Raw genomic sequence first — 21,027 nt, 5'->3', positions numbered from 1 at the left:
TCATGATTATGGGGTAATCACCTATGTGGCCTGCATCATGATGTAAATCATATGTTTAATGTGCATCATGATTATGGGGTAATCACCTGTGTGGCCTGCATGATGATGTACATCATATGCTTAATGTTCATCATGATGAGGGTGTAAATCACCTGTGTGGCCTGCACGATGATGAGCATCATATGTTTAATGTGCATTGTGATGATGTAATTCACCCGTAGTGTGCATGATGATGTGCATTATATGTTTATGTGGATCATGATGATGTAAATCACCTGTGTGGCCTGCATGATGGCCTGCATTATATGTTTAATGTGCATCATGATGATGTAAATCACCTATGTGGCCTGCATGATGATGTACTTCATATGTTTATGTGTATCATGATGATCAAGTAAATCACCTGTGTGGCCTGCATGATGATGTACTTCATATGTTTATGTGTATCATGATGATGATGTAAATCACCTGAGTGGCCTGCATGATGATGTGTATCATATGATTAATGTGCATGATGATGATGGTGTACTCACCTATGTGGCCTCCATGATGATGTACATCATATGTTTAATGTGCATCATGATGATGGCGTAATAACCTCTGTGGCTTGCATGATGATGTACGTCTTGTGTTTAATGTGCATAAGGATGATGATGTAAGTCACCTGTGTGGCCTGCATGATGAAGTACATCAATTTTTTTATGTGCATTATGATGATGGCGTAATCAACTATGTGACCTGCATGATGATGTACATCATATGTTTAATGTGCATCATGATGATGATGTAATCACTTGTGTGGCCTGTATGATGGTGTTTATCATATGTTAATGAGCAAGATGATGATGTAAATCACCTGTGTGGCCTGCATAGTGATGCGCATCATATGTTTAATGTGCATCATGATGATGTAAATCACCTGTGTGGCCTTGCTGATGATGTACTTCATATGTTTATGTGTATCATGATGATGATGTAAATCACCTGTGTAGCATGCATGATGATGTGCATCATATGTTTATGTGGATCATGATGATGTAAATCCCCTGTGTGGCCTGCATGATGATGTGCATCATATGTTTAATGTGCATCATGATTATGGGGTAATCACCTATGTGGCCTGCATCATGATGTAAATCATATGTTTAATGTGCATCATGATTATGGGGTAATCACCTGTGTGGCCTGCATGATGATGTACATCATATGCTTAATGTTCATCATGATGAGGGTGTAAATCACCTGTGTGGCCTGCACGATGATGAGCATCATATGTTTAATGTGCATTGTGATGATGTAATTCACCCGTGTAGTGTGCATGATGATGTGCATTATATGTTTATGTGGATCATGATGATGTAAATCACCTGTGTGGCCTGCATGATGGCCTGCATTATATGTTTAATGTGCATCATGATGATGTAAATCACCTATGTGGCCTGCATGATGATGTACTTCATATGTTTATGTGTATCATGATGATCAAGTAAATCACCTGTGTGGCCTGCATGATGATGTACTTCATATGTTTATGTGTATCATGATGATGATGTAAATCACCTGAGTGGCCTGCATGATGATGTGTATCATATGATTAATGTGCATGATGATGATGGTGTACTCACCTATGTGGCCTCCATGATGATGTACATCATATGTTTAATGTGCATCATGATGATGGCGTAATAACCTCTGTGGCTTGCATGATGATGTACGTCTTGTGTTTAATGTGCATAAGGATGATGATGTAAGTCACCTGTGTGGCCTGCATGATGAAGTACATCAATTTTTTTATGTGCATTATGATGATGGCGTAATCAACTATGTGACCTGCATGATGATGTACATCATATGTTTAATGTGCATCATGATGATGATGTAATCACTTGTGTGGCCTGTATGATGGTGTTTATCATATGTTAATGAGCAAGATGATGATGTAAATCACCTGTGTGGCCTGCATAGTGATGCGCATCATATGTTTAATGTGCATCATGATGATGTAAATCACCTGTGTGGCCTTGCTGATGATGTACTTCATATGTTTATGTGTATCATGATGATGATGTAAATCACCTGTGTTGCCTGCATGATGATCTGCATCATATGTTTAATGTGCATCATGATGATGTAAATCACCTGTCTGGCCTACATGATGATATACATCATATGTTTAACGTGCATCATAATGACAACAATGTAAATCACCTGTGTGACCTGCATGATGATATGCCTCATATGTTTAATATGCATCATGATGATGTAAATCACATGTGTAGCCTGCATGATGATGTGCATCATATGATTAATGTAAATCATGATGGTGGTGTAATCACCTGTCTGGCATGCATGATAGTATACATCATATGTTTAAAGTACATCATGATGATGTATATCACCTGTGTGGCCTGCATGATGATGTACATCATATGTTTAATGTGGATCATGATGATGATGACATAAATTACCTGTGTGGCCTGCATGATGATGTACATCATATGTGTAATGTGCATCATGATGATGATGTAAATCACCTGTGTGGCCTGCATGATGATGTGCATCGTATGTTTTTTTTCAATAATAAATCTTTATTGTTTTACCAATTGTTCATACAATATTAAACCAAAAAGAAAAACAAATAATACCCAAATAAAGCTTCTAACACCCATAGTACAATATATGTACACTATTTACACGAATGCTTCCATCAGTTAAACAAAATCAATAAAGAGTAGAAAGGAACATCTGACAACTAGAATCAAAAGATCTAATATCATTATAATGGATTGTTATTACTAACTTTCAAATTAAGTATGTATGTCCAGGGGTTAAGCTGGATTCGGTACATTAAGCCAATATAATGTTGAAGATTTGTTCCCATACTTTTGGATTATTTATATTTCTTCTATTATCCTTAATTAATAGTTTGTGTGCTAAAATATGTTTCATCGTTAAACTTTTGAAGTTTTCCCATGAAGTTTGAGATGGATTCAGCCAATTTGTAGCTATATAAAGTTTCATTAATAAAAAAATATTTATACGTATAATCATTTGGGTTCTATCCAAGTTATTAGGAGGGATATGTAAAATCATAAATTCCCAAGAAAGTGTAGAATGTTGATAACCCATCTTTTGTAGTTTAATTTTTAAGGAGGTCCAAAGTTTATATATACATTTACAGCTCCAGGACATGTGTAAGAGGTCCGCCATTTGATCCTTACAGTATGAAGTACCTAAATGGTGAGTTTTTTGATTTAAATTTATGCAAGCTAAGATGTGTGTAGTAGGCATTATTAAATATCATCAATTAGGTAAATATTAACTTTTGAAGAGAAATTGATTTTATTGTTAAGTTAATTGCTTTTAATATTTTATTTTCTTCTATCAATATTATTTTTTTCTTTCCAATATTTTGACATGAGTATTTGATTTTGGTATTTCAGATATTTTATCAGTTCACTTGAAGAAGTTATAAATTTGGTATCCTGTCCAAGAGTTAACCATAAATTTGAACAATTAGTTAAAGTTTCTTCATTGATTCTGAAGTCTCTGAAGTAATTTATGGAAAGATCCTTTAATTGTCTCAGTATTATTAAGTAGGATTTAGGGAGATTCGTCTCCTGTAATATATCGTGAATTGAAAGATTAAGATATGGGTATATATCAAATAAAGTTAAATTAGCTATAAGTGGATATTTTTTAAGATCTATTAATTGATTATTGATTTTCAAATTTGGGTTCTTATGAAAGGGTTGAAAAATCATCATATGTTGCAAGAGGTTTAATGATTGGAAAATATTTTGTATTAAAATTATGTATACTCCAATATGCTCCATTAAAGGAAATAATTTAAGGGTATCTTTACTTAAAAAAGGTAAAGATTTAGGATTAATATTCAAACTTACAACATGTTTATGATTCATAACCGCCCATTTAGGTGACCATTTACTACTAGATATCTCATAGTTAGCTATTCTTAAAATTCTATTAGAATTTATTATTAAATAGTATATTTCAAAATTAGGTAAATCTAGGCCTCCTTTGTTTTTCAGAATCATCAATTTATCATATGATATTCTAGTTTTCCTAGGTTCCCATATAAATGTAGCCGATTCTGCATGAATTTGTTTGAAAAATTTCTTAGGGATCAACACTTGAGTGGCTCTAAAGATGTACAAAATTTTGGGTAGCATATTCATTTTAATAAGTGAAACCTTTGCCATTGTTGGTAATTTCAGATGATTCCATCTTCTTAAGTCAGACACTATATGATCCCAAAGTAACTTAACATTATTCACATAGAAATCTCTGTTATCTGTGGAAAAGACAACACCCAAATATTTTATTTTATCCTCAGATTTAACTTGTCCTACCAGTGGTAAAAGAGAAAAGAGTGTTGGCGTTTTTAAAGGAAATAAGTTGTTTTTTTTAAGGTTTATCTTGTAGTTGGATATCTCTGCAAAATGATCCACTGCTTTTAATATTTTTTTAGTATCTGAAACTGGAGTCGTACAATAAATGTTGAGATCATCAGCAAAAGCAGCCATAGATATTTTAGTACCATAAATTATTGGAACATTGTGGTATATATTTTGTTTAATATGTAAAAATAGTGGTTCTAAATATAGATTAAATAACATAGGAGATAAAGGACTGCCCTGACGAGTTCTGTTTTTAATTTGTATCCTTTTAGAAAAAATGTTATTGATATATAAAGTTGTATAAGGGTTATTATATAATATTTGTAATGTTAAAATAAATTCTTGAGGTATATTAAAATATGGTAAAACATCAAACAAAAATTTCAAGTTAACCCTATTAAATGCTTTTTGTGCATCAATAATGAGAGCATAAACATTAATATTTTTTGACATGCATAAGAGATTAATGTATGGAGTGATAAAGTATTGTCAGTAGTTTGTCTGGCATTTATAAATCTGGCTTGTTCATTAGATATTATTAAATCTATTACCTTCTTCAATCTATTAGCTAAAATAGATGTCAGAATTTTCATATCAATATTTAAAAGAGAGATAGGCCTATAGTTATCCGGATTTTGAAGATCTGTATTTTCTTTAGGTATAAGAATTGTTCTGGATGCATTAAAGTGAGGGTCATAATTTTATTATTAATTATATAATTAAATATATGTGGAAGTGATTTGCCAAAGCTACCACAAAACGTTTTATAAAACTCTGCGGTCAAACAATACGGTCCTGGTGCTTTATGAGATTTCAGCTATGTGCATCATATGTTTAATATGCATCATGACGAAGATGTGAATCACCTGTGAGGCCTGTATGATCATGTACAACATATGTTTAATGTGAAACATGATGATGACATAAATTACCTGTTTGGCCTGCATAATGATGTGCATCATATGTTTAATGTGCATCATGATGATGTAAATCACCTGTATGACCTGTATGATGATGTACGCCATATGTTTAATACATGATGATGATGTAAATCACCTGTGTGGCCTGCATGATGATGTGCATCATATGTTTAATGTGCAACATGATTACGTAAATCACCTGTTTGGCCTGCATGATGATATGCATCATATATTTAATATGCATCATGATGATGTAAATCACCTATGTGGCCTGCATGATGATGATGTGCATCATATGTTTAATGTGCATCAAGATGATGATGTAAATTACCTGTGTGGCCTGCATGAAGATGTATGTCATATTTTTAATGTGCATTATGATGATGGTGGAATGACCTGTGTGGCCTGCATGATTATGTGCATCATATGCTCAATGATGATGACGGAAATCACCTGAGTGCCTGCTAATGATGTACATCATATGTTTAATGTGCATCAAGATGATGTAAATCACCTGTGTGGCCTGCATGATGATGTACGTCATATGTTTAATGTGCATCATGATGATGACATTAATTACCTGTGTGGCCTGTATGATGATGTACGCCATTTGTTTAATGTGCATCATGATGACATTAATTACCTGTGTGGCCTGCATGATGATGTACGTCACATGTTTAATGTGTATCATGATGATGAAATTAATTTCCTGTGTGGCCTGCATGATGATGTACACCATATGTTTATTGTGCATCATGATAATGATGTAAATCACCTGTGTGGCCTGCATGATGATGTACACCATATGTTTATTGTGCATCATGATGATGATGTAAATCACCTGTGTGGCCTGCATGATGGTGTGCATCACATGTTTAATGTGCATCATGATGATGTAAATCACCTTTGTGACCAGCACAATGATGTGCATCACATGTTTAATGTGCATGATGATGATGATGTAAATAACCTGTGTGGCCTGCATGATGATGATGTGCATCATATGTTTAATGTGTATCACGATGATGATGTAAATCACCTGTGTGGCCTGCAGGAAGATGTACTTCATATTTTTAATGTGCATCATGATGGTGCAATGACCTGTATGGCCTGCATGATTATGTACATCATATGTTTAATGTGAACCATGATGATAATATATATCACCTGTGTGATGATGTGTAGCATATGTTTAATGTGCATGATGATGATGATGTAAATCACCTGTGTGATGATGTACATCATATGTTTAATGTGCATCATGATGATGTAAATCACCTTTGTGGCCTGCATGATGATGTGCATTATATGTTTAATGTGAATCATGATGATAATATATATCACCTGTGACGATGTGTTGCATATGTTTAATGTGCATCATGATGATGATTTAAATCACCTATGCGGCCTGTATGATGATGTACATTATATGTTTAATGTGCATCATGATGATGATGTAAGTCACGTGTGGGGCCTGTATGATGACGTACTTCATATGTTAAAGTTCAGCATGATGATGATGTTAATCACCTGTGTGGCCTGCATGATGCTATGCATCATATTTTTAATGAGCATCATGATGCTGTTGTAAATCACCTCTGTGGCCTGTATGATAATGTACATTATATGTTTAATGTGCATGATGAAGATGATGTAAATCACCTATGTGACTGAATGATGAAGTATATCATATCGTTAATGTGCATGATGATGATATAAATCACCTGTGTGGCCTGCATGATGTTGTGCATCATATGTTTAATGTTTTTCATGATGCTGTAATCACCTTTCTGGCCTGCATGATGATGTACATCATATGTTTAATGTGCTTGATGATGATGATGTAATCACCTGTGTGGCCTGCATGATGATGTACCACATATGTTTAATATGCATCATATTGATGATGTAATCACCTGTGTGGCCTGCATGATGATGTATTTCATATGTTTAATGTCCATCATGATGAAATAAATCACCTGTGTGGCCTCCATGATGATGTACGTATATTTAATGTACATGATGATGATGTAAATCACCTGTGTGGCCAACATGACGATGTGCATCATATGTTTAATGTGCATCATGATGATATATATCAACTTTCTGGCCTGTATGATGATGTGCATCATATGTTTAATGTGCATTATAAAGATGATGTAAATCACCTATGTTTCCTACATGATGTGGTGCTTCATATGTTTAATGCCCATCATGATGATGTAAATCACCTGTGTAGTCAGCATGATGGTGTGCATCATATGTTAATGAGCATCATGATGATGTAAATCACCTGTGTGGCCTGCATAATGATGTGCATCACATGTTTAATGTGCATGACGAGAATGATGCAGTTCACCTTTGTGGCTTGCATAATGATGTGCATCATATGTGTATTGTGCATAATGATGATATATATCACCTGTGTGGTCTGTGTGATTATGTACATCATATGTTTAATGGGCATCATGATGATGTAAATTACCTGTGTGGCCTGTATGATGATGAAATTCATATGTTAATGTGTGCAATATGATGATATAAGTCCCCTGTGTGTCCTACATGTTGATCCACATTATATGTTAATGCGCATAAAGATGATGGTGTAAATTACCAGTATGGCCATAATGTACGTTATATGTTTTATGTGCATCATGATGATGATGTAAATCACCTGTGTTGCCTGCATGATAATGTACATCAAATGTTTAATGTGCATGATGATGTAAATCACATGTGCAGCCTGTATAATGATGTACCTCATATGTTTAACGTGCATGATGATGATGTAAATCCCCTATGTGCCTGCACGATGACGTACTTCATATGTTTAATGTACGTCATCATGATGTAAATCATCTGTGTGGCCTGCATGATGTACATCATATGTTTAATGTGTGTAAAGATGATGTAAATCACCTGTGTGGCCTGCATGATGATGTACATCATATGTTTAATGTGCATCATGATGATGACATTAATTACCTGTGTGGCCTGCATGATGATGTTCATCATATGTTTAATGTGCATCATGATGATGACATTAATTAACTGTGTGGCCTGCATGATGATTTAAATTACCTGTGTGGCATGTATGATGATGTAAGTCACCTGTGTGGCATGTATGATGATGTATATCATATGTTTAATGTATATAATGATGATGATGATGATGTGAAACACCTGTGTGCCTGCATGATGATGTACAATATATGTTTAATGTGCATGATGATTATGATGATGTAACTCTCCTGAGTGGCCAGCATGATGTATGTCGTATGTTGCATGATGATGATGATGTTGATGATGATGATGTAAATCACCCTTGTTGCCTGCATGGTGATGTGCATCATATGTTTAATGTGCATCATGATGATGTAAATCACATGTCTGGCCAGCGTGATGATGTGCATCATATGTTTAATGTGCCCCATGAAGATGATGTAAATCACCTGTGTGGCCTATGTGATGTCGTGCATCATATGTTTAATGTTCATCATGGTGATGTAATCACCTGTGTGGGCTGCATGATGATGTATGTCATATGATTAATGTGTATCATAATGATGATGTAATTACCTGTCTGGTCTGCATGATGATGTACGTCATATGTTTAATGTCCATTGTGATGATGTAAATCACCTGTGTGGCCTACATGATTATCTACATCATATGTTTAATGTGCATGATGAAGATGTAAATCACCTGTGTGGCCAGCATGGTGATGTACATCATATGTTTAATGTGCATCCTGATGATGGAGTAACCTTTGTGGTCTGCATGACGATGTGCATCATTGGTTTAATGTGCATCATGATGATGTAAATCACCTGTCTGGCCTGCATGATGATGCGTATCATATGTGTAATGTGCATTATAAAGATGATGTAAATCACCTGTGTGGCCTATGTGATTTGGTGCATCAAATATTTAATGTGCATCATGATGATGTAAATCACCTGTGTGACCTGCATGATGTACATTATATGTTTAATGCATGATGATGATATAAATCACCTGTGTGGCCTATGTGATGTGGTGCAACACATATTTAATGTGCATCATGATGATGTAATTCACTTGTGTGACCTGCATGATGATGTACATTATATGTTTAATGCATGATGATGTAAATCACCTGTGTGGCCTGTATGATGATGTACTTCATATGTTAATGTGTGCAACATGATGCTGATATAAAACCCCTGTGTGGCCTGCATGTTGATCTGCATCATAAGTTTAATGTGCTTCATGATGATGATGTAAATTACCTGTATGGCCTGCATAATGATCTATGTCATATGTTTAACATGCATCATGAAGATGATGTAAATCCCCTGTGTGGCCTGCATGATAATGTACATCATATGTTTAATGTGCATCATGATGATGACATTAATTGCCTGTGTGGCCTGTATGATGATGTACGTCATTTGTTTAATGTGCATCATGATGACATTAATTACCTATGTGGCCTGTATAATGATGTACCTCATAAGTGCAATGCGCATGATGATGATGTAAATCCCCTATTTGCCTGCATGATGATGTACATCATCTGTGTGGCCTGCATGATGTACATTATATGTTTAATGTGTGTAATGATGATGTACGTTACCTGTGTACCCTGCATGATGATGTACATCATATGTTTAATGTGCATAATGATGATGCCATTAATTACCTGTGTGGCCTGCATGATGATGTACATTATATGTTTAATGTTCTATGATGAAGATGCAAATCACCTGTGTGGCCTGCATGATGTTGTGCATCATATGTTTAATGTGCATCATGATGCTGTAATCACCTTTCTGTCCTGCATGATGATGTACATCATATGTTTAATGTGCATCATGATGATGATGTAATCACTTGAGTGGCCTGCATGATGATGTAGGTCATATGTTTAATATGCATCATAATGATGCTGTAATCACCTGTGTGGCCTGCATGATGATGTACAGCATATGTTTAATGTGCAACATGCTGATGATGTAAATCACCTGTGTAGCTTGCAAGTTTATGTGCATTGTATGTCTAATGTGCATGATGATGTAAATCACCTGATGATGTACTTCATATGTATAATGTCCATCATGATGATGTAAATCACCTGTGTGGCCTCCATGATGATGTACATATATTTAATGTGCATGATGATGATGTAAATCACCTGTGTGGCCAACATGATGATGTACATCATATGTTTAATTTGCATCATGATGATGATGTAAATAACCTTTGTCGTCTGCATGACGATCTGCATCATATGTTTAATGTGCATCATGATGTTGTAATTCACCTGTCTGGCCTGTATAATGATGTGCATCATATATTTAGTGTGCATTATAAAGATGATGTAAATCACCTGTGTTTCCTAAATGATGTGGTGCTTCATATGTTTAATGTGCATCTTGATGATGTAAATCACCTGTGTGACCTGCATGATGATGTACGTTATATGTTTAATGTATGATGATGATGATGCACACCACCTGTGTGGCTTGCATGATGATGTACATCATATGTTTAATGTGCACCATGATGATGTCAATCACCTGTGTGGCCTGCAAGATGATGTGCATCATATGTTTAAGGTGCATCATGATGACAATGATGTAAATCACCTGTTTGGCCTGCATGATGATGTGCATCGTATGTTTAATGTGCATCATGATGATGTAAATCACCTGTGTGGTCTGCATGATGATGTACATCATATGTTTAATGTGCATCAGGATGATGGTGTAATCTCCTGTGTGGCCTGCATAATGATATACATTATATGTTCAGTGTGCATCATGATGATGTAAATCACCTGGATGGCCTGCATGATGGTGTGCATCATATGTAAATGAGCATCATGATGATGTAAATCACCTGTGTGGTCTGCATGATGATGCACATCATATGTTTAATGTGCATCAGGGTGATGGTGTAATCACCTGTGTGGCCTGCATAATGATGTGCATCACATGTTTAATGTGCATGACAATAATGATGTAGCTCACCTTTGTGGCCTGCATGATGATGTGCATCATATGTGTATTGTGCATAATGATGATATATATCACCTGTGTGGTCTGTGTGATGTACATTATATGTTTAATCATCTGTGTGGCCTGCATGTTGTACATCATATGTTTAATGTGTGTAATGATGATGTACATCACCTGTGTAGCCTGCACGATGATGTACATCATATGTTTAATGTGCATCATGATGATGTAAATTACCTGTGTGGCCTGCATGATGATGTAATTTATATGTTAATGTGTGCAACATGATGATACAAGTCCCCTGTGTGGTCTGCATGTTGATCTGCATCATATGTTTAATGCACATAAAGATGATGGTGTAAATTACCAGTGTGGCCTGCATGATGTACATCATATGTTTTACGTAAAACATGATGATGATGTAAATCACCTGTGTGGTCTGCATGATAATGCACATTATATGTTTAATGTGCATGATGATGATGATGATGTAAATCACCTGTGCAGCCTGTATAATATGCCTCATATGTTTAATGCACATGATGATGATGTAAATCCCCTATGTGCCTTCATAAAGATGTACTTCATATGTTTAATGTGCATCATGATGATGTAAATCCATGTGCCTGCATAAAGATGTACTTCATATGTTTAATGTGCATCATTATGATGTAAATCATCTGTGTGGCCTGCATGACATACATCATATGTTTAATGTTTGTAATGATGGTGTAAATCACCTGTGTGGCCTGCATGATGATGTACGTCATATGTTTAATGAGCATCATAATGATGACATTAATTACCTGTGTGGCCTGCATGATGATGTACGTCATATACTTAAGGTGCATCATGATGATGACATTAATTACCTGTGTGGCCTGCATGATGATGTACATCATATGTTTAATGTGGATCATGATGATGTAAATCACTTGTGTGGCCTGTATGATGACATTCTTCATATGTCAATCAAAATCAAGATGATGATATAAATCACCTGTGTGGTATGCATGATGATGTACATCATATGTTTAATGTGCATCATAATGATGATGTATTCACCTGTTGGCCTGCATGATGATGTAAATCACCTAAGTGGCATGCATGATGATGTACATCATATGTTTAATGTATATAATGATGATAATGTAAAACACCTGTGTGCCTGCATGATGATGTACAATATATATTTAATGTGCTTAATGATGATGGAAATCACCTGTGCAGCCTTTTTAATGATGTACCTCATATGTTTAATGTGCATGATGATGATGTAAATCCCCTATGTTCCTTCATGATGATGTACTTCATATGTTTAATGTGCATCATGATGATGTAAATCATCTGTGTGGCCAGCATGATGTACATCATATGTTTAATGTGTGTAATGATGATGTAAATCACCTGTGTGGCCTGCATGATTATGTACATCATATGTTTAATGTGCATCATGATGATGACATTAATTACCTGTGTGGCCTGCATGATGATGTACATCATATGTTTAATGTGCATCATGATGATGACATTAATTACTTATGTGGCCTGCATGATGATGTACATTATATGTTTAATGTGCATCATGATGATGTAAATCACGCATGTGGCCTGTATGATGACATGCTTCATATGTCAATCTGCATCAGGATTATAATATAAGTCACCTGTGTGGCCTGCATGATGTTGTGCATCATATGTTTAATGTGCATCATGATGATGTAATCACCTGTGTGGCATGCATGATGATGTACGTCATATGTTTAATGTGCATCATAATGATGATGTAATCACCTGTGTGGCCTGCATGATGATGTAAGTCACCTGTGTGGCATGCATGATGATGTACATCATATGTTTAATGTATATAATGATGATGATGTGAAACACCTCTGTGCCTGCATGATGATGTACAATATATGTTTAATGTGCATGATGATTATGATGATGTAAATCACCTGAGTGGCCAGCATGATGTATGTCATATGTTGCATGATGATGATGATGTTGATGATGTTTGTGGTCTGCATGACGATGTGCATCATTTCGTAAAGGTGCATCATGATGATGTAAATCACCTGTCTGGCCTGCATGATGATGTGCATCATATGTGTAATGTGCATTATAAAGATGATGTAAATCACCTGTGTGGCCTACGTGATGTGGTGCATCAAATATTTAATATGCATCATGATGATGTAAATCACCTGTGTGACCTGCATGATGATGTACATTATATGTTTAATGCATGATGATAATGTAAATCACCTGTGTGGCCTACGTGATCAGGTAAAACACATATTTAATGTGCATCATGATGATGTAAATCACCTGTGTGACCTGCATGATGATGTACATTATATGTTTAATGCATGATGATGTAAATCACCTGTGTGGCCTATATGATGATGTACTTCATATGTTAATGTGTGCAACATGATGTTGATATAAAACCCCTGTGTGGCCTGCATGTTGATCTGCATCATATGTTTAATGTGCTTCATGATGGTGATGTAAATTACCTGTGTGGCCTGCATAATGATCTACATCATATGTTTAACACGCATCATGAATGTGATGTAAATCCCCTGTGTGGCCTGCATGATAATGTACATCATATGTTTAATGTGCATCATGATGATGACATTAATTACCTGTGTGGCCTGTATAATGATGTACCTCATAAGTGTAATGTACATGATGATGAAGTAATTCCCCTATTTGCCTGCATGATGATGTACATCATCTGTGTGGCCTGCATGATGTACATCATATGTTTAATGTGTGTAATGATGATGTACGTCACCTGTGTAGCCTGCATGATGATGTACATCATATGTTTAATGTGCATCATGATGATGACATTAATTACCTGTGTGGCCTGCATGATGATGTACGTCATATGTTTAATGTGCATTATAATGATGATATTAATTACCTGTATGGCCTGCATGATGATGTACATCATATGTTTGATGTGCATGATGATGATGATGTAAATCACTGTGTGGTCTGCATGATGGTATGCATCATATGTTTAATGTGCATCATGATGATGATATATCACCTGTGTGGCCAGTGTGATGATGTACTTCATATGTTAATGTGAGCAACATGATGATATAAATCCCCTGTGTGGCCTGCATGTTGATCTGCATCATATGCTTAATGCGCATCATGATGATGATGTAAATCACGAGTGTGGCCTGCATGATGATGTACGTTATATGTTTAATGTGCATCATGATGATGACATTAATTACCTGTGTGGCCTGTATGATGATGTACATCATTTGTTTAATGTGCATCATGACGACATTAATTACCTGTGTGGCCTACATGAGGATATATGTCATATATACCAAAACAACAGAGGCTCCCAAAGCAGACATCCAAAAATCCACAACCTCAAAACAAAACACATGCAACACATACTTCAATAAATCAGTGTGTCAACCAATCACAGCCCTTAAGGCCAAACACTATGCCTGATACACTAGTAATAGGTGACTCTATAGTCAGACACACTGATGTCCCGCTTACCACGCTGAACAAGGAGAGGGTGACTGTGAGCTGCCTATCGGGAGCTAGGATTCGCCACATAACACATGCACTCAGGTCACTCCAAAGCAAGTACAAATATGACTTCGTCATTGTCCATGTTGGCGTGAATGACCTGAAACGTACCTCCCTGGACTACATGAAAAGAGACATAGAGGAGCTCTCCGATTATGTAGCCCAGGCTGGTATGACCCTGACCCTGAGCAGCATCTTGCCCTTACCAAGAATGATGCCACAATACAAAGACAAGATGATCAGCTTTAACAATTGGCTTAAGTACTGGTGTCATTCTAAGGGGATCCAATGTCTGCCTGCCTGGGATGACATGTTGGACAAGCCACGCTGCTTCGCAAGGGATGGCTTACACCTGTCACCACTGGGCTTCCAGATATTGGCTAAGGCTCTTGCCACCCCCATAGTGCCTTTTTTAGGCAAGGCTCAAAAGACAAACCCACCTCCTTAGAAAACAAAAATGGAAAAAAACTAAGGGTAATGCTGCTCAATGCCAGAAGTCTAAATCTCAAGATGCAGGCACTCAATGCACTCCTCAGCATGGAGAACATTGACGTCTGTGCAGTAACTGAAACCTGATTCAAGGCTCCTGAGAGCACCCCAGTGCTACCAGGCTATACCTTGTATCATGCTTTTCGGGCCCAAAACCCGGGCCAAACCACAAAGGGAGGGGGAGTGTCCATATTCATCAAGGACACCCACACCTCCAGGTTAGTAGCAACACATGAAGTATCAGAGACCATACAGGTGCAACTAACCATAGGAAAAACTGCTATACAACTGGTAGCATGTTACAGACCACCATCCCAATCTCAGGAACCCCACTCAGCCTTCCTGAAGACATTGGAGGATATGAATGTATCACAAAATACCATCATACTGGGAGACTTCAACTACACAAACATAGGTTGGATACATTATTCTAGCCCTAACACCCTAGCCCAAAGGTTCCTGGAATTCATAAATTCAAATGCACTGGGACAACTAGTCACCTCTCCCACTAGGGGAGATAATATACTAGACCTGATCATCACAAACATGGGGACAAAGTGCTCCACACCGGAGGCATACCCCTCACTAATGAGATCTGACCACAAACTAATCACCCTGGATATACATATCCCACCTCCACCCCCAGCACAAAAGACCACAGTGAAAAACTTCTCAAAAGCAGACTTCACTCTTCTTAAGACTGAGATGGTATCCTTTAAGCCCACTGGGCCAGTGGATACCACATCCCACATTGCCGAATCCTTCACAAATGCTTTCTATGGACATCTCCAAGAATGCATGGATCATGCAATCCCAAATAAATCCAAGTCCCACTCCACCAAAGGCAAGCATCCTGTCTGGTGGACCTCAGCCATTAACAAATTGTATAACAAAAGAAGGAAGCTACTGCATGTCAGAGCAAAATCCCATAAAGGAAAGACATCCTGATCAACATTAGCAGAAAACTACGTTCTCTCATAAAAACATCCAAGGCCAACTTTGAGAGAAAAATTGCTAAGGACACTAAAGATAACCACAAAGCCTTCTTCAGTTATGTTAGAAACCTGGGCGGAAACCCTCAGATATGCTCAGAGTTAGTTCACAACAACAAAAAATACACTGAACCCACAGATATTGCCAACATTCTGGCTGACAGGTTCAGTGCAAATTTCCCCCCTCCCTCACCACCAAAAGAAGAAATACTTATCCCAGCTGAATGTAATCTCCCTGTCATCTCAGATGTCCAAGTGAGAACCGCCCTCAACAAAGCTAAAAACACAACATCAATGGGACCTGATGGTATCCCGGGTTGCGTGCTACGTGAACTCCAAGAGGAGCTAAACTCGCACATAAAAATGCTATTTAACCTTAGCCTTACTACAGGATATGCACCTGAACACTGGCGTACAGCAACAGTGGTCCCACTCCACAAAGGGGGTACCTCTACAGACCCAGGGAACTATCGCCCCATAAGCTTAACCAGCCTGGTCTGCAAAGCTATTGAAAGAATCATTATGGGACTGATAAACAGAGACATAGGGAACCTACAAACACTTGACCCCACCCAGTTTGGCTTTGTAAAAGGCAGATCCTGCCTTTTGAACCTGGTTGACTTTTTCGAAACAGTCACTAGAGCCATTGATGGGGGCAAAGCAGTCCATACAGCCTACCTGGACTTGGCTAAGGCCTTCGACACAATACCCCACTCAGGCATCATAGATAAGCTCAACAGCTTAAATGTAAACGCTTATGTCACTAGATGGGTTGCAACCTGGCTAAAGGATAGAACCCATAAAGTTAAAATCGCTGGAGCAATGTCAGACTCAAAGCCAGTCACAAGTGGTGTCCCACAGGGATCTGTCCTGGGACCCCTCTTGTTCGGCATTTATTTCTCAGATGTTAAAGCAAACATGGGAGGGTTGTGGCTGACAAAGTTCACAGATGACTGCAAACTAGGCGCCATAGTCGATACACCAGCGGACACATACATCCTACAAAAAGGCCTCACAGAAATGGACAACTGGTGCCAGAGTCACGGCCTTAAACTAAATGCCAAAAAATGTATAGTCATCCCCTTTGGGAAAAACAAAGTACCCACAAATTTTCACATAGACAGCAACCCACTGAGTACGGAAAAAGTAATCGGAGACCTAGGGACCCAAGTTGACAGCGACCTCTCATTTGACACCCACGTTGCCAAAGTGGTTAGAAAAACATTCTACCTTGCACACCTCATCATGAAGGGATTCACATCCAGATCCAAGGATGTCATTGTACCACTATACTCCTCCCTCATCAGACCCGTGATTGAGTACAATGCCCCATTTGGTATGTACCTCACCCGGCATTTGCAACAGCTGGAGAGACCACAAAAGTACCTCACCAAGAGGATCAAGGGTCTCCAACATATGTCTTATTCTGCCAGACTATTCAGTAGCATACCGCCTGCTCAGAGGTGATCTCTGCCTGACGTACAAGGCCATGTCCAATCAGGATCTGATGGACATGCTCCATCTCAAAAAATCCAAATCCATCAGGACCTCGAGAGCTAAAGACTTAAACCTCGGCACAAGTATGAATAGGACATGCTGGAGGGATAGATTCATAATCCAGAGGCTTCCCATGCTTTGGAACAAGATCCCAGTTCATATTAGGCAGAGCCCCTCACTGACTCTCTTCAAGAGAAATCTTGATGAGTGGATGGGAGATCGTACGTTTACCCCAGGGGTCACATTTGTGTCACTGCTAGACAGGGGCACAGTAAACTAATTCTATTATATAAGGGGACCTTCATTGTGTCACTACTAGACAGAGGCACAGTATTCTAAATTTATTCTGTACATTTTTGTACCATTTCATGGGGTGGCTAAAGCCACATCACTATGGCTAGGCTTACAAATGCCCCAGGGCAGATAGCCTAGTACTAAACTATGAAACTATATGTTTAATGTGCATTATGATGATGAAATTAATTACCTGTGTGACCTGCATAATGATGTGCATCACACATTTAATGTGTGTGATGATGATGATGATGATGATGATAACCTGGGTCTCCTGCATGATGATGATGTACATCATATGTTTAATGTGCATCATGATAATGATGTAAATTACCTGTGTGGCATGCATGATGATCTACGTCATATGTTTAACATGCATCATGAAGATGATGTAAATCCCCTGTGTGGCCTGAATGATAATGTACATCATATGTTTAATGTGCATCATGATTATGATGTAAATCTTCTGTGCAGCCTGTATAATGATGTACCTCATAAGTGTAATGTGCATGATGATGATGTAAATGCTCTATTTGCCTGCATGATGATGTACATCATCTGTGTGGCCTGCATGATATACATCATATGTTTAATGTGCGTAATTATGATATACGTCACCTGTGTGGCCTGCATGATGATGTACGTCATATGTTTAATGAGCATCATGATGATGACATTAATCACCTGTGTGGCCTGCATGTTGATCTGCATCATATGTTTAATGCACATCATAATGATGATGTAAATCACGAGTGTGACCTGCATGATGATATACATCATATGTTTAATGTGTAACATGTTGATGACATTAATCACCTGTTTGGCCTGCATGAGGATTTGCATCATATATTTAATATGCATCATGATGATGTAAATCACCTGTATGGCCTGCATGATCATGATGTGCATCATATGTTTAATGTACATCACGATGATGATGTAAATCACCTGTGTGGCCTGCTTGAAGATATACGTAATATTTTTAATGTACATCATGATGATGGTGGAATGACCTGTGTGGCCTGCATGATGATGTACATGATATGTTTAATGTGCATCAAGATGAATTAAATTACCTGTGCGGCCTGCATGATGATGTACGTCATATGTTTAATGTGCATCATGATGATGAGATTAATTACCTGTGTGGCCTGTATGATGATGGACGTCATTTGTTTAATGTGCATGATGATGATGATGATGATGATGATGATGATGATGATGACAATGATAACCCGTGTGGCCTGCATGATGATAATGTGCATCATATGTTTAATGTGCATCATGATGATGACATTAATTACCTGTGTGGCCTGTATAATGATGAACCTGAATGATTAACCTGAAATGTATGTTTAAAAATAGAACCCATTCTACTGATTTTGATAAGGAGGCTAATAATAGTAATAATTTTAAAAGGAAGAGTATTTTTACTCCTTCACAGACACCAGTTACTGAATGTTTTACAAAGGCTTGTGAAACAGATTTTTATAGGCATTTTAATAATAAAATGAAAAATCTATATACCAATATCTCACATTCTGAATGGGAATCTTTATATGCTCTTCAACATGATAAAAATATAGTAATAAAACCTGCTGACAAAGGGGGTGGCATTGTGATATTAGATTACACATCTTACAATACTTTAATGTTTACTATGCTTAGAGATACTGACACATATAAGGAGATCAACACTAATGATCTGACAAAAGTCATTTTTTCAGTACATCAGGAGCTATATGACTTTCTAATGTGTAGACAGATAGATCAAGAATTATATCAGTATTTTCTAATAGAGCAACCCAAGATTCCATACATAAAACGGTTGCCGAAAATACATAAAGGTATAACACCACCACCCTTACGTCCGATAGTAGTAGGAGAAGGGTGGGTTACTGAAACTATGTCAGTCTATATAGAAAAGAAGTTAAGGCCCATTATTGATGAGATAGCTTCCATTTTAAAGGACACACATCAGCTGCTAGAAGTATTAATGGACTTTAAAGAGGGCATTCCCACCAATAGTCTCCTAATAACTATGGACATGAAGAACCTATTTACCTCCATTCCTAACAGCTATGGTTCTGAAGCTATTAGATATACTATTCACAATACAGATAAGTTCAACAATAATGAACAGATTCTCTTGAATGCCATCCTAGACCTTATATTAAATAACAATGTTTTTATGTATGACAACACTTTGTTTTTGCAGCAATGGGGAGTGGCTATGGGCACTCCCTGTGCAAATACCTATGCGAATCTTGTTGTCTACTACTGGGAGTGTATGCACTTGTTTAACAATGTCAATTTTGAAAAATGTTGTTATATAAAAGATTTGTAGACGACATTATAATTTTCTGGGATGGTACGTTACAAGAATTCTTGGATTTAGTGGAATATTTAGAAGCTACTACTTCTTTTTTCAAATTCACTATTGAACATTCCACAACCAAAATAAACTTCTTGGACATCACTATCATCAAAGATGACAATGGCAATTTGAGTCATACTATTTATAGGAAACCCTGCTGGAAAAACACACTATTAGAATACAACAGCATGCACCCTAGACATATATTTTATAATATTGTAAAGGGTCAACATATTAGGATTAACAAACTGTGCAAGGACCAGGAAGACAGAATGGAACAGATACTGAAATTAGAGGATATGTTTATAGACAGAAACTATAATAGGGAATTGATCCAACAGGTCAAACAATCTTTTGAGCTAATCTCAACCTCCTCTACACAAGGGAGAAACCATTATCAGACACAAGATCGATATAGGTTGAATAAAAATGTCATATCATTCCAAACTAGATATACCA

This window comes from Protopterus annectens, chromosome 11.part0, assembly GCF_019279795.1.
Source record: "Protopterus annectens isolate FY-2018-M chromosome 11.part0, PAN1.0, whole genome shotgun sequence".
NCBI classification, from domain to species: domain Eukaryota; kingdom Metazoa; phylum Chordata; order Ceratodontiformes; family Protopteridae; genus Protopterus; species Protopterus annectens.
This window is presented reverse-complemented; position numbering follows the sequence as displayed.